The sequence below is a fragment of the Octodon degus genome, unplaced genomic scaffold (assembly GCF_000260255.1).
Source record: "Octodon degus isolate 3935 unplaced genomic scaffold, OctDeg1.0 scaffold00034, whole genome shotgun sequence".
NCBI classification, from domain to species: domain Eukaryota; kingdom Metazoa; phylum Chordata; class Mammalia; order Rodentia; family Octodontidae; genus Octodon; species Octodon degus.
The window spans coordinates 4,635,838-4,650,822 of record NW_004524610.1 but is presented as its reverse complement, the minus strand read 5'-3'; positions in this window follow the sequence as shown (position 1 = coordinate 4,650,822).

Sequence of the window (14,985 nt, the reverse complement as noted above, 5' to 3'; positions counted from 1 at the left end):
AGAGAGAGAGAGACTTATTTCTCTCTTATCTCACACCATGGGGGATTAAACAAACAGCTCTCCTGCCCTTGGCTGTGGAGTCTGCAGATGGCTTTCCCACATAGCTTCGTATTTCACAATCCCCTCGGAGAAAGGCCTGGCAGATACCATGATCCTCATTTTGGAGAGGAGAAAGCTCACTCGGCGATCATGAGTAATCTGCCCAAGGCCGCATACCAGTCAGGGCAGCACAGGGGCTGTAGAGCCATCTTCCTGACTGAATCATTTTCCCTGTGTCTGGTATTTTTTATTTTTGCGGTTTCAAATACTGTGATTCAAGTTTTTTGGAGAAAGTGTTTAAATGACAAAGAAAAATGACTTATAGTGTGAGGTCACAGAGACACAAAGCTAATCACGGCAGCAAAGGTATAGGATTAGTGTTCTAAATGACTCAGCTGTTGATGTCAAACAAGGAAGAGATCATGAAAGCTCTTAATTAAGTCATGAGAGCTGAGCACGCACGTCTGGTGGAAGAACAACGGGATGAAGGTTCAGAAACAGTTTCTGAATTAGTTGTATTTGGAGTTTGTCTTCGTTCCAGTTTTAAATTGTGTATGCAGGATGAAAAGAAAGACAAAATCTGCTCGGATGGAGCTGTTGTACTCCGAGCTGTGGATTCTGCTGATTGGTCCATTCCAGCGTGGAAGTGCTGATGTGCTGCAAGTGCAGCCTGCGGGCCTCCACAGCTGTGCTCGAGAGTGCTGCCATCCTACGGGAGGCTGAGGCAGGAGGGCCGCCTCGAGCTTGAGGCCGGGCTAGACTGCAGAGTGACTTCAAGGCCGGCCCGAAGTACATAAGAAAACCTTGTCTGAAAAAAATACACAACAAAGGTATGGTCACCCCAACTTTTCAGAAGAACAAAGACAAAGAACAGTTGTTGATTTAGGTGAAATTTTCAACATATGCCACCTAAGCCCAGGCTAAACTATATAGAAATTCTTGTTGTCAGAAAAATCTGAATTGCACGATTCCTGCCAGTTTTAAGTCAAAGTAAATATGTTTGGATGGCAGCCTGTTTCTTAATACTTGTCCATATGTTTAAGAAGATTATTAGCCCCCTTGAGTTCTTGCTGGAACCACATACAGCTTCAGTGACTTCATGCTCCCCAGAGAACCGCAGCATCAAGTTTGGGACAAAACAGTCTCCTGCACGCGCTCCTCTGGGCTTCACCGTGTCTGCACATCTGTTTCTGCACACCCATAGCATGAACACATGTGCTCCACGCACTGCCAGACGCGGCTGATTGCGAAAGTGGACGCTGGCTTTCGGAGCACAGCTAGAGCTGCGTGGGCTCCAGTTTTGCTGAATTGAGCCATAAATGCCCAGATTAACAGGTTCCACGGAATGTAATTCGGGGTCATTGTTTTCCTCTTATAAAACTGCTTTTTGCTTTTGTGGACAATCTCACCTCAAGCATTTTTGTGTGTGTGAGATCTTCCTTGTGGACCCAGGAGGACACAGCGAGACCAAAAAGTGGCCCCTGAACCCAGAGGCCCTGGCTGGAAATTGCAGTCACTGCTTCACCAGCTACGGGCTTTGCAGCTCTTACCGAGCTCATCGCCACTTCTTTCCTCATCTAGAAAAAGTGGCTCCCAATTCTGAGGATTCGAGTGTGGAAAACAAAGTAAGAAGCAGAAACTATCAGGATGAAGCCTAGAACATGCTCTCTAAATCTTAGCTCATGGAAAAATGCAGAGGATGGAGAATGAATTTTACCAGACAGACAAATATAAATAGATCAATATACCTATTGGAAAGTACAAGATTACGGATGCTCTCTTTTTCCCTTCTTGGTCAAATTGTAGGTCTTCCAGAAGTTTTAGTAGTAGAAAAAAATTGGGCTTTACTACACTTGGTGGGTGAGGAGAGACACCATCTCAGTGGCAGCGGCAAGAGATCTCAGTGCACCGGGATGGACACACTGGTAAACCCCTTCAGGAACCGGGTAGAATTCAGACTTCGTGTCTTGGCTAATGGTGCCTTTCATCCAGTACATTTTGGGACATGCTTCCAGTTAGCGAAGAGCTCACTGCATTCTGAACTGATTCGGAAAATGTAAAGATGCTGAGTAGCTCAATGAAAATTAGTAGCTAAGCATAGAGGCTTAGGAGGCTGTGCTGGCAGGCTGAGAACACTGAACTTGGAAAACACATCTCCAGCACCGTCCAAGGCGACTCAGAGGCTGCCTGATTTTATGCAGCTCTGGTAAGCAGGTCTGGACAGGAGGCTTCCCTTGGCAGCGCACGTGTGCAGGGGCTGTCAGTCTAGTGGGTGGGCAGTGAGTGTTTTCCTTAGATCTGGTATCTTTCTCTTAGAAGAGTAAAATCCTTCGGAGGAAATCCTTTCTTGCACCTGCTCCACCCAGCACTCTGGACACGAACTGCATGGACATGTGATTGAAACAGCCCCTACATAGACAGACGGATGGACGGACTGATGGACTGATGGATGGATGGCTTCTGAATGCAGCCACCTAGCATGAGGTAACAAGCTGGAAAAAATGAGCACAAGCCCATTCCTGGCCAGGGGAAGCTTTCAGGGAAGTTATGCAATGGAAACTCTGAGTCTGCGTGGGCACTGCCTTCCGGGTGAGACCACTGCAATCCATTAAGCACTTGCTAGGTGCTTAAAATTCGTTCAGGGTGGCACCCTTGACCTGACCCAGCCCCGGCTCTGAGGGCTGCGCTTATGTGAACCAGGGGCATTTGAAGCGTGACATTGCCGAAATGAGTCCCAAAGTGAGGCTGTTTAGCAGTTGTGCCAAGTTCATGGTGAATCCCCAAAACATCAGGAATGAGGCTGCAGCAAGCAAGTGGTGAGCTGTGAGTCACCTCTTCCTCCTGCACTTTTCTCCTTTTACCTTCCGTTCTGCATCTGCCACTTATGGGGACAGATGCAGCCAGCCAGCAGCCAGGCTTTTGACTGTGCGTTTGTAGTGGCAAATTCCATTTAGCAGACTGTGAGACTCAGGTCGGTCTCTGTCCCCTGCTGCTCCTAGTTGCCTTCTGGTCCTTTCTATGACTCAGAGTTACTAGTGGTGTCCCTGCTCTTCCAGCGAAGCTCTCTGCACATGTCCCAAATCCCATTTTCCCCCAGTGTGACCATCCGCATGGGACAATGTCTACTTTTGGTCTCTTTCTGGAATCTTCCACCAGACTGACAATGTTGTACACTCTGCAGCTTTGGTAGAGATTCAGAGAGATGGGGTCTGCAGTGTGTTGGAGAGGGGGAGGCCGCTCCCCAGGGGTCCTCACACACCAGCTGTGTTCAGGACTGTGCCCCTGAGCACTGAGGAGGGGACCAGCTAAGGACAGAGGTTGTGTTCTCTCCTGGGAAGACCAAGGCCAATCACCTGAGAAGGAGGAGGAGAAATAGCACGAGGAGGAGGAGGAGGAGGAGGAGGAGGAGGAGGAGGGTCTTCATGAGTCTCCCAAGCACTGCATGTGGCAGAAAGGCTTGCTAACAGCTTTGCTTTCCCTTCAGTCGCCCAAGCCACTCATGCAAGAGAGACCCAACATGACCCTAGAATGTGAAAAATGGCCTCCCCCGAACAAGGAGCATTTAGTTTGTGTTTCAGTGAGCACTAAGTCCTGACCCCCTGCAACCAAAATGGAGGATTCTGATAGAAGCTATTCAAAATATTGATTATCAATTATTTTCATATAACCCAATTAGCACATCATGATTGCGTAGTTAATTCCTCATGCTCTTGTAAACTTTTTAGTTTATAAAAGTAATTTTTGTATCCAGAGGCCAGTACATAAATTCAAATAAATATATATTAAAATAATTCCCCATTGGGTGCTAGTATAATGTCCTTCATCTTGCACTACATGTCCCTAATAATTATCACTGTAGTTTTATTTATTTGCAATATATAGCTGTATTACACAGAGTTTATTCTGCAGAAGGACAGAGAGAGAGAGAGAGAGAGAGAGAGAGAGAGAGAGAGAGAGAGCATAGGTCTCTTGGCACATACATACGTCAGGCTGCATTTTGCAGACTATTTTTATGCATCGCTTCCTAAAGCAAGAATTCCGAGAAAGACGTCCAGATGAAGCGTGGAGCCTGCAGTATGCTAACATCAAAAAGCAATAAAATAAAATTTTCCAAAGCTTTTAGTTTTGGAACTCTAAATGTGGTCATCCAAAATTGATTTCCTATTTCCAAAAAGTTCTTTTCTTTAACAAGAAAATCCTCTCTGTGGAAATATCAGATGTCCTCATAGTTATTTGATATTGTGCTCCAGAAGGGTCTGGGGGGAAAAGACAAGAAAGAAAGTGGGAAAAGCCAACAAAGCACAGGAAGGCCGCTTGGAATTTTGAAAGCAGTGAAATGTGGAAGAACTTAGCTATGCCAAGATCTTTTACACAGAAAGCTTGAAGAACTGAGTAAAGAAATCTGCATAGGAAGAGCCAGACAGATGTGTACTCGTGGCTCCAGAAACTACCTGCACCGAGGAGCAGGCCTGCACAGCCTTTGCGAGGAGACCTCGGGGAGAAACCGAGCGCAAATCAAGGCCTGAACTAGTGCAATGCCTGGCGTCTGCAGGAGCTGCTCAAACGGGTTCCAAAACTGCTACAGCTGTTGCTGGCTGTTTTGCTTAATTTGTTTATACAAAAGGTAATTATTATATTATTTATTATTACATTCCCTCTTTTATACAAAAAGATAAAGTAGATAATTTTGGGGAACAGACTCCCTCAAGCCATGGCCAGCATGTGCTGTCTGTCCCTCTGCTGCAGAGGAGCAGGAAGGAAGCCACAGAGGCTGTGGGTGTGGGGTCCTGGCTGCAGAGCCCAGCAGCAGAGAACATCATTGAATCTTCCTTTTGTACAAGAGTGGTTGCTTTGCATAGCTTGTTCAAGAGTAATCTTCCCAAAAACATCTAGCTCTCGTTCTTTGCAAAGTTGTAATTAGAACTTTTTAAAAAACTGGGCTGGGGAGATGGCTCAGTAGGATAAGCGCTTGACTGACAAACGCAAGGATCTGAGTTCAATACCCGGTTCCGCATAAAAAAAAACAAGCTTAGCAAAGCACAGGGACCACGGTTCAATTCCCCAGCACCACATGCCAGCCAGCCCACCCCCTGGTGGGCTGAGCTGGCCACACACAAAAAATAAAAAATAAATAAATAAATAAAAAAATAAAATAAAATAAAAAAACAGTTACTAGTGGTTTGAGGGGAAACAGTAAATGTAGGTAATCTTTAAAAGGGTACATTAAGGCTGGAGTGATAGCTCAGTGGTCTAAGTGCCTGCTTGGCAAGCGCAAGGACCTGGGTTCATTCCCTGGTACTGCATACCGTGCCATCCCCAGAACTCCAGATGCACAGTGTGGGCCCCAAAATTAGGTGTAGTGGCACAGACCTATAGTCTGAATGCTGGGGAGGCTGAGACAGGAGGATCACTAAGAGTCCAAGCTGCATAGCAAGACCCTGTACCAAATAAATAAACATTTAAAAAAATAAAAGGACACATTAATGTCTTGGGTGTGTCTTATTCTATATGTAGGACATGAATTGAGACACTGATTAAGAAAAACAAGTTCGGTCCAGTGAGATAGCTCAGCAGGCTAAGTGCCTGCTTTGGCAAGTGTAGGGACCAGAGTTCAATCCCTAGTACCATATGCCATGCCAGCCTTGCCCCTGGGGTGCACTGAGTACAACTCAGTCTGGGTGTTGTGGCGCATGCATGCAAACCCAGTGCTGGGGAGGCTAAAAACAGGAAGATCACTGAGTCCAATCTATGTAGTGAGACCCTGTACCAAATACCTGAATGAATGAATGAATGAATGAATGAATGAATGACAAACAATTTATATGGAAACCTCCATATGCAGTAGTACTTGAGCTCACAAACTCGACTCTCCATGATTCTGCTCATAAACTGAACTGGACAAGAACCAAATCAAATTTCCTCATAAGGGCAACACCAAACCTAAGCACTCAGTTTGATTCTATTCTCGTCCAACTCAGTTTGTGGGCAGGATCACGGGAAGAATCAAGCCCGTGAGCCAAGGCACAACTGCACATAAGGACTGCAGCAACTCCCAGGGTCTGCAGCACAGAGGACTCTCTCAACACAGGTATCAGAGGTTTTAATAGCGTTTCAGCCATATCCGAAGACTAATCAATGCTTTGATGGTAATTTATATCATTTGTATATTTACTTGTAATTTTGAACATATTTAACTTTCTTAGGAAGAATTTTATTTTGGAAAAGAATTGCAAAAAAGAAAATTGTAAGGGCACCCTTAATGTACTACGTATGAAAATACACAGTTTCATTAATTTAAAATTTTTATTACTAGGCATAATCCAGGAAGAGCAATGTGGTACACAGGGTCTGAGATGACCAAGTATGTATAAAACTCTACTACATGATCCAGATGCCATTTGAAATGATTTAGAAGGAATACTAGTAAACAATTTAGGTAATTACTTAATTAAAATGCTATGCAGCAAAATAAATTGCAAATATACTAAAAATTAAGGATAAAAAGTATATCCACAAATATTGTGAGAAACAGAGTTGCTACATAATTTTGAAGTGAGAAATTCTCCAAATTATAACCTAAATAATACATTTATGGAAATTACCCATATTTTCCAAAATAAACATAAGTTTAGTGAGAAGAGTGGCACTGTTTTGTATTTTTATAAATCTCTTTAATGCCCAGCTTAACAGAAAACATCTGGGCTCTCGCACGCGCTTCAGCATTCGTCTGTGGTGATATCATATGTTGTGTAGCTGGAAACCTCCAGCACAAACATGTGATGGAATACAAGTAGAAAAGGAAGATATATTTAGAATTATCATGAAGATAGTTTAGACCTTGTAAGCCTCCAGATGGGTCTCAGACATGTGCAGACTCAGAATAACACTTTGAAAACCCCATAAGGAGGGCAATGATAAACAATGTAAATCTTCAAGTTAATTGTACCTGTAATGTACAGTTATTTCACTTGCAATGCAATGGAAAAGATTCATCAGTATTTCCTATAGCTTCTTGCCCATATGCAATTGCAAACCATCCAAGACAACTGAGAGGCAGAGAGCTGATGATAGGCACTCTTAAAGAACGGAAGTATCCCAGGTCTGAATCACTCCACCCAGCATGGAGAAGGAACCTTCCCCCCCTTTGCACCTTTCTCAGCCCGCCTTCCCCTTAGTCACCTTGGGTCCCCAGACTTCCCCAGGGACGTCTCACATGCACAGGTCATCTTTTGAAGGGCAAACTCCCGGATGGGAAACGGTGAGAAGGAGGAAAGATCAAAACTCTGCCCGACGCTCTGACTGCAGCCCTCCCAAGTTCCTTCCCTTCTCACCCTTCCTCTGCAGTCCCATTTTCCTAAAGACACCCTCCACGCCTCTGCGTCTTCTCTTCTCTGATCAGTCTTGCTGCCTTCCTCAGCGGCTGCAAGTCTTTCCTTTCGTTCCGTTCTGTCTGGCAACTCAAATAGCAGGCCTGACTTAGTCAAGCGTTTGTGAGGCTGCGAGTTGTCCCGACAGTGGGCTGCCCTCTGCTTCCGCGATCGTGAGTGGACGCTGCTTCAGTGCTGGGTCCTGGGTGCGCCCCAGCAGAGCTCCCCTTCACGCTGCAACGGGCTGCTCCGCAAGGCTGGCTCTCAGGTTACCAACCCGGGTCTCACTCTCCAGACCCAGGCCTGCGTGCTCACAGGCATGCAACAAAATGATGCTCTATCTTTCATCTTTTGCAGCCTCTTAGAAGAACAAACACCATTGCTCACCTGCGGGGAATTTGAGGCCCTCACGGCCGCTCTGTGGGGTAACGTTTCAAAGAAACCTCAGCAGGGGCGAGTGTGGGAGCCCTAGGTGGTTTCTCAAAAGGACTGTCTGTAATTAAATCTTTTAGGGCTTTTTCTTCCCTTGTAGATATTTGAAAAGGAAGGCAGAAGCAAAAGCTTTAAATTATGTGTGAGGCCTACACAGAAAATACGCCGGCGACATGGAACTGAGTGAGACTGGGTCGCCCAGATAACTGCGAGAGCTCCAAATCTTGTGCTGCTTTATTCTCCCTGGAGCTATGGCGAACAAGTCTGCAAGTAGTCTAAGCAGCAATCCTGAAATATTCTTAATCTCAAATCTTAATTTGAGATTACAGAAATTGGTTCTTCATTTACGTTTACAATACAAAATTGGAATCCTGAGGAGACCCCTGGGAGAAAATTACGACTACGAGGAGCCGCTTTCCAGAGCGGCTCTGTGAGTACCGTACCCCTCTTCTTTTCAGTAAATGAGAAGAGCGATGGCAGCAACGTGAAGCTCTTAGTCGAAGGTGGAAATCAGCCCAAAGATATACTTACGACACAAGAGACGTTTATGAAATTCAATTTCAGTATTTATTAATAAAATAATATTGGAGCACAGCTAAGCGAATGTTTTTTACGCACAGTACGTCGCGCGGTTCTTTGCGCGCAGGGTCCGGGCGCTTCCCCAGGGCGCCGGCGCCCCACCACTGCGGCGAAGTCCGGGCCTCGCAGGGCGCACGGCGGACGGACGCAGGCAGGCGCAGCACCGGTGTCTTCAGGGGAGCCACGCTGGAAAGCTGCGCCTGCAGGCGTGGCGAGCACGGGTGTCTTCGGGGCTCCTGCGCGGTGACGCGGGAGCGCGGCTGAGGGCACGCATCCCCCGTGACAGTCCCAGCACAAGGACATGCGGAACACATTTCCAACGCAATGAAAAGTGACAGAAAAACTAGAAAATGTAATGTGCCTTATTTCATCACCGCAGAACTTCTGCACAAAACGCAAAATGAACGTTGGGCTATGCCCAAAGTATCTAAATTGCTCATTAATTTAAGCAAGGAAACCCACTTACCAGTGGTGAGCTAATTAAATCCTATGTGATTACAACAGTAGAAAAATTTAAAAATAAAGGCAATTGGGTTTTTGGTTTTTCTCATTCTCGATGAATTATCAGCTGTTATCAAGACTGCTGGTTGTTATTTCTTTGAAAAGCGATTCCAAGTCTGACATGACTGAACAGTTATGGTCTGAGAGCAGGTTATGTGGGATAATTACAGGAGAGAGCGTTTTGGAAAAAAAAAAAGCTGGAGAAAGCATTAATTTAGTACTATCTGGAATGGAATCTGCTAAGATGCATTAGTGATGGGAAAATAGAAGTGAAGCCAAGAAATAACCTAGTTGCATAACTTTACTAAGCTTACAGCATGTTTTTGAACTGACTTTGGTGAGCATTAGTGGATGCTACAGCCCTGGGAATTGGTGTTTGCTGCGCACCGGACCATTCCTTAATGAATTTGTTCTAAAGTTGCATGGCAAGGCATTTTGGTGACTAGGGTAGTTTTTGAATGACAACTATCAGTCGCATGCTGAAAAGAGTCAGGGTATCCCAGCACTAGTTTTACAGTGAGCGTATTTTCTGATTTTAAGCTATAGTTCCAGCAGCACTGTTCATATCTTGGCACGAGGGGAAAGGAGATTTCGTATTTCAAGAGCGACTAAACCATGCAGTTGAGACACTTTTGCCTGACCTTCAATTGGGAGTAATTCATCGGAGTGTAAGGACACACTTAGCTCAGGCATCAAGAGAAGAATCTGCCTGAATTGTGCTAAGGAGCTTTGAGTTTTAATGCAATAGAAACATACGCCAGTGGATTTGATAGCAGAAGGCGGCAACGCACTGAGTGCAGAGATGGTTCAAAAGATGAAACCCATAAAATCTCATAACAGATTGCACAAGCAGATGAATATTTGTCATTGGTTTTAATGACAAGAAACACTTTGAATTTATTAAGCAAAATGTTATATCCCTCCCCTCCAAAAACAGAACTTTGGTTTTTTTAGTATTAAAAATATGATGTAGTCTATTACTCAAAATAACTGAAATACTGTGGTACTCAGTGACTGTTATTACATTTACATCTTGTCAACTGAAAAGTGATATCTTTTAGAAATTTCTAGATTTAGAAATATTTTTCTCTCTTGTCAGTTAAGTCACCCAAATAACACCTTTGCTTTCGTTTCTTGGCCTACAAAGCTTACCACATTTGTTCTGTAGACCTTTACACAAAGCTTTCTGGCTCTTCATGTACATGAGACTGACTTGGACCCTAGCTCCCAGGGGAAAGCCTCAGAAAAATGGTGACCAACAGACTCAAGAGTCCGGGGTCGCTCCTGAGCGTCACTGGGACAGACCTGGCTTGGCAGGTCATTCCCGGGGCAGACCCCAAGGACGGTAGAGGAGCACATGCTCATGGATTCTGCTCCAGTCAGAATTGGCCTGGGAGTTTTAGAAATCTGTACCTGAGAGACCTTACAAGAGAGCGTATCAAAGTTAAGGCTTTTCAATTTCCCTAAAAATGAAACATAGATACTTTATTCCCAGAATTGCTGAACCCACACACTGATTATACAACACATTAATATTGGTTTTTCTGGGTCGTGGGTCAAGATTATTTTACTTCATTCATTTAAATCCTTGACTGAAGCCATGTTATTAGTAAGCATATATGATGCTATTACATATACAGAGTCTGCCAAAAAATGTACACACACTTCAGGAAAAGAAAAAATGGTGTGAATATTTAAATACTAGATATATTAGGACATCCTGAAATGAATACAAGTTACCTTTGGTCTCTCCAGTTATAAGAAGTGTTTATGACCTCCTCTAGGATCCCCTGTATGAGGATAACACTGTCTGTTGAAAAAGGTAACAGACTATTTTTCTTTTCCAGAAGTGCATATACATTTTTGATAGACACTGTATATAGTTTCATATAAATATGTTTCTTTTTTCCTAAAAACTTAGACATAGTTTAAGATAGTCCACAGAACAAAATTAATAATGTCCTTGTCTTGCCTTTAAAAAATCCTTCCCAAGCTTTGCTCAGTGGCAATGATATAACCAATGAGGTTTACCTGTGGGTTGATTATTGTTCATTGAAAAAAATCCTTTAGTATAAAATGCAAAATTTCATCTTTGTGTATGCACAACAATTGTTTTATATTTTACATCTAATCAGTTTGTGTTATATCAGCCCATTCACAGTCCTGATAATCATGAATCCCGCTTACACTGTGGTTTCCTGAGTGCCCCTGTCCCTCTCATGGACCGGGCGTGTGAGCACAGCCATGAGCATGCAAGGACCTCGTGAAAGAAGCCACTGTAGAAATTCAGCAGCAGGGCCACAGGGACCAGCTGCTGTGGCCTGGGGGCGAAGCGACTATCCCTTTTCATGCCAAGGGTTCATGTTTGTTTCTATACTTATGAATTTGTTAGGAAGCTGCATGTTTGATATAAATAGATGTTTAAATTAATTAAGCCTGCTGACGATAGAGAACACTTAGAAATTTTGAATAATGTAAGTGTTAGGAGATGACACTGACCAACGTGTGTCACTGAGCCATACTGTAGGGGCCTAATAAGCTATGTGTATAAAATCACAAGTTTATTTTTTCTAAAATTAAGGTCAGCTCTTCATGTCTTTTCAGCTTCAATTGATTCAAAAAGAAATCAGGAGGATTTAGAGATTATTAAAATAGTTTTTCACTTCATTTCCCAACATCTTAGGGAAACAAAAGTTTGTGCTGAGCTGTATAAAAAGATTATCCCTTGTCCATATAACTAACCTGGGAAAATAACCACTATCCAATTAGTATTTGTTTGCAAATTCATAAACAAAAGTTGATATTTGCCATTGCTAACTTCAAAGGCATAAGGGAAGAAGGAGGACTTACAATAATTTCTGTGGAATAGACGTTCATGTGAGGGCAGCCCCGATCTCACCTCTTCTTTGTGCCGGGTTTCCAGGGGAGTTACTTTGGGATTAAGTCAACTCTAATCACCGGCTGTTAGCAGATGAAGGTGGGCTTTGCATTAATAGCTTCAAACATGGAGTTTGCTCACGTATAAAAAAGAGAAAAAACTAGGCCAAGTCCAAACAAGTCTAACATTTCTCTAACAGTCAGCCACTGTCCTTCCATGGGAAGCCACTTGTTTTGCATATGAAGTACTAGTTTTAATATACCAGACAGATGCACAAGATATCCACTGAAAATATCCTGACAGCCTTCACTTTCTTGGTATCATAACTGTGAAAAAGTAACTCACACTTTTAAAAATGATAATTTTTCACCCAATTTTATTTCATTATTCTGTACATTATTTCTGTTATAAAGTATGACAGAATGAAATCACATAATAGTCATAGAGTAAAAGTCTTTCTATAGGATGAGAAACATATACCAAATTCTGTTTTACTACTAATATTTCACTATGCTTCATAAAATACCTAAAAATCATTCATCTTATTCAAATATTTCTTTAGTGGCCTCTTTTGGAATATGCAATTTAAATAGACATTTACACTAAATAATAAATAGAACATTTCCCACCTGGAGTAGTGTAAGCTTCTGATCTGAAATCCTCACTCAAACAAACTTTTCACTAAGTTACTGGGATAGAAGCAACCTCCCAGGCAGCATGAAAAACAGGGCTGTAATTATTTTGCTATGAAACTGTGTCTCATTCTCTTTATTAATAGCTATGTATATTACATTAAAGTATTAAAGAAAGAAGTGGGTGGGAAGGAGAGGACAGGGCCTTTCTTTATGGGGAGTCTGGTTCAGTACCCTGGGGAACAGGGTACTGTGGTAAACCCTCTCCCTGATTCTTGCTTGGGAAGTCTGGTGTTTACCCAAGCCAGAGTTGCTAGGGGCTTCCCCTTGTCCCCACCAGCTGGTTACTAGATCACAATGCTTCTACCTGGTACATTTCTCCTAGACACAGCGACTGTGTGTATGAGTGGATTCACGAACAAATGCAACAACAAGGAACTGGCGAGAGAGCAGAAGCACAGCGTGGAGCACCTTGTGACCTGTGTTTTGTGGGTGCTCTGAGATGCTACCCCTGCTCTGCTGCATCAGAGAAGGTCTATCTAGGCCCTGCAGTGTGCCAGGCAGGGGGTGGGGTACAGCAGCAGGGTGTGGTCATAGAAAAGGGGGTGCTTTCAATCACATTTGATGTTGAGGGCTTTATTTTAAAGAATAGTAAGGTTTCCAGGAGAATGGAGACAAAAAATGAAGTTGAAACCCACAATCTACTCAGCAGACAGATCTTGCTACACACAAGATGTCATCTCTTGTTGATGACATGATGGCATTTTAAGTGCACCTCAATCATGGCGGCATAGGTCCTTGTTGGTGTGATTCCTAACTTAGCTGGATCCAGCTGGTTGGCCTGCATGTGGCCACTACAGGCTGGGACAGAGGATGGGGACCCAAGGCAGAACCCACCAACTGCTGTGCCTCCAGCTGCTCTTCAGACTTGAACAAGTTGCCACCACTATGCCTTTTCATTACTAGTACTAAGGATCAGACCCAGGAATACTGGCTGCTGTGCTACATCCCCAGCCTATTTCATTTTATTTTATTTTTAAATTTTGACACAGGTTTTGATAAGTTCCCCAAATTAGCCTTGGACATTTATTTTTCATTATTTTATTTAATAATTTGTTAAGCTGCTATGGGACTGATGTTGGCATAGAAAGCCTTTTTCTCTTTTTCCTTTCTTGACTCATATTTAATTTGCGCACCGTTTGATCACAGCAAACCTCCCCCGGGAAGGCACACTTGAGGTGAACTGCATTGTGGGTAACACAGGATGGCGTCACGTGCTGTAATTGAGTGGGAAAGCGGTGAAAGCTTTCTTAGAATTTAACTTTTGGGTCAATAGATGAGTGAACTGAATTCATCCTCACATCATAAGATTCTGAATTGGTTATTTTATCATTAATCTGGATAAAACAGGTTTGTGAGGTAATTACGTGAGAAGCCCTAGGTAAGAATTTCCTAAGAATTCTCCCAGCTATTATGTGACTTCAACTTGAAGAGGAAAGTAAACTGCTTAGCCAGGTATCTCTTTGTCATAAGTAACTTTGAAGAGCAGTGATCCTAGCTGTGGTAGTGATCTTTCTCCTGCATTTTATCATTTTGAGTTAATATGTAGTAAGGGCGCTCTTCCTATTCCTGATGATTTGCATGTTCAACTCTTGCTTACCATTACTGCATTAGTACAACTATTTTTCATTCACTTTCCACTTTCTGTCTCTTAATCAATTATAGAACAATTATTTATGTTAACTAACCCATTCACTTGACTTACTTATTAAAGTAATAAAAACTTTAGCCTAACTAAAGAGACTTAGTGTTCTATACTTAGTGTCATATGGTAGTTATTTTTGCCTATCAGGCCATTGATTTGTTTTCAGAATAGACTAAGATAAAGGCATTTTCAATGTTGTGTTTCTGATTCCTCTTGAACACCCTCCACATTCTTGAGCCACTTCCAAGAAATGCAAAGTTAACACAATTATTTAAAAAGCTCTTTAGTCAAATGGTACTGGAAATGAAGAGGCCAAAATTCTATCTTTTTAAAAAGCTCTTAAAAATTCCTTGCATTCAGCTGAATACTAGAAGGAAGTAAAGAATCTTCTGAAGACACCATAGAAGTTTCATATGAGTTGCAGATCCTGTGGGATAGATAATGCAGACAGACATGCAGCACGCAGCTCCCGGCCCACTGCAGGGCCTTTTCAAATTTGCATTTCAGTCTTTTTGGTATCAATTTAAAAGATGGGTCAGTGTCTGGGAAAGCCCACAGCATTTTCTGTATTTCGGTCAGGTGGAAGTGAGGGGAAGGGAAGCACATTCTGCGTGAAGCACATGTCTGGGACGCAAGGGCTGCCTTCCTGGTTGGCGTCTGCTCCGCAGAGCGTGTCAAAGACAAGGAGGCCAGGGCTCGGGTGCAGAGGCCACTCACAGGACAGGCGCACTTGGCCTTCTGCTTCCCTTCATGACGCTGCCTGTAGGAACGGAGTGCTTACCTGATTTGGGGTTGCTCATCCGCAAGCCTCTCTCTGGCCTGGCTTTCTTTTTTTTTTTTTTTTTAATATTT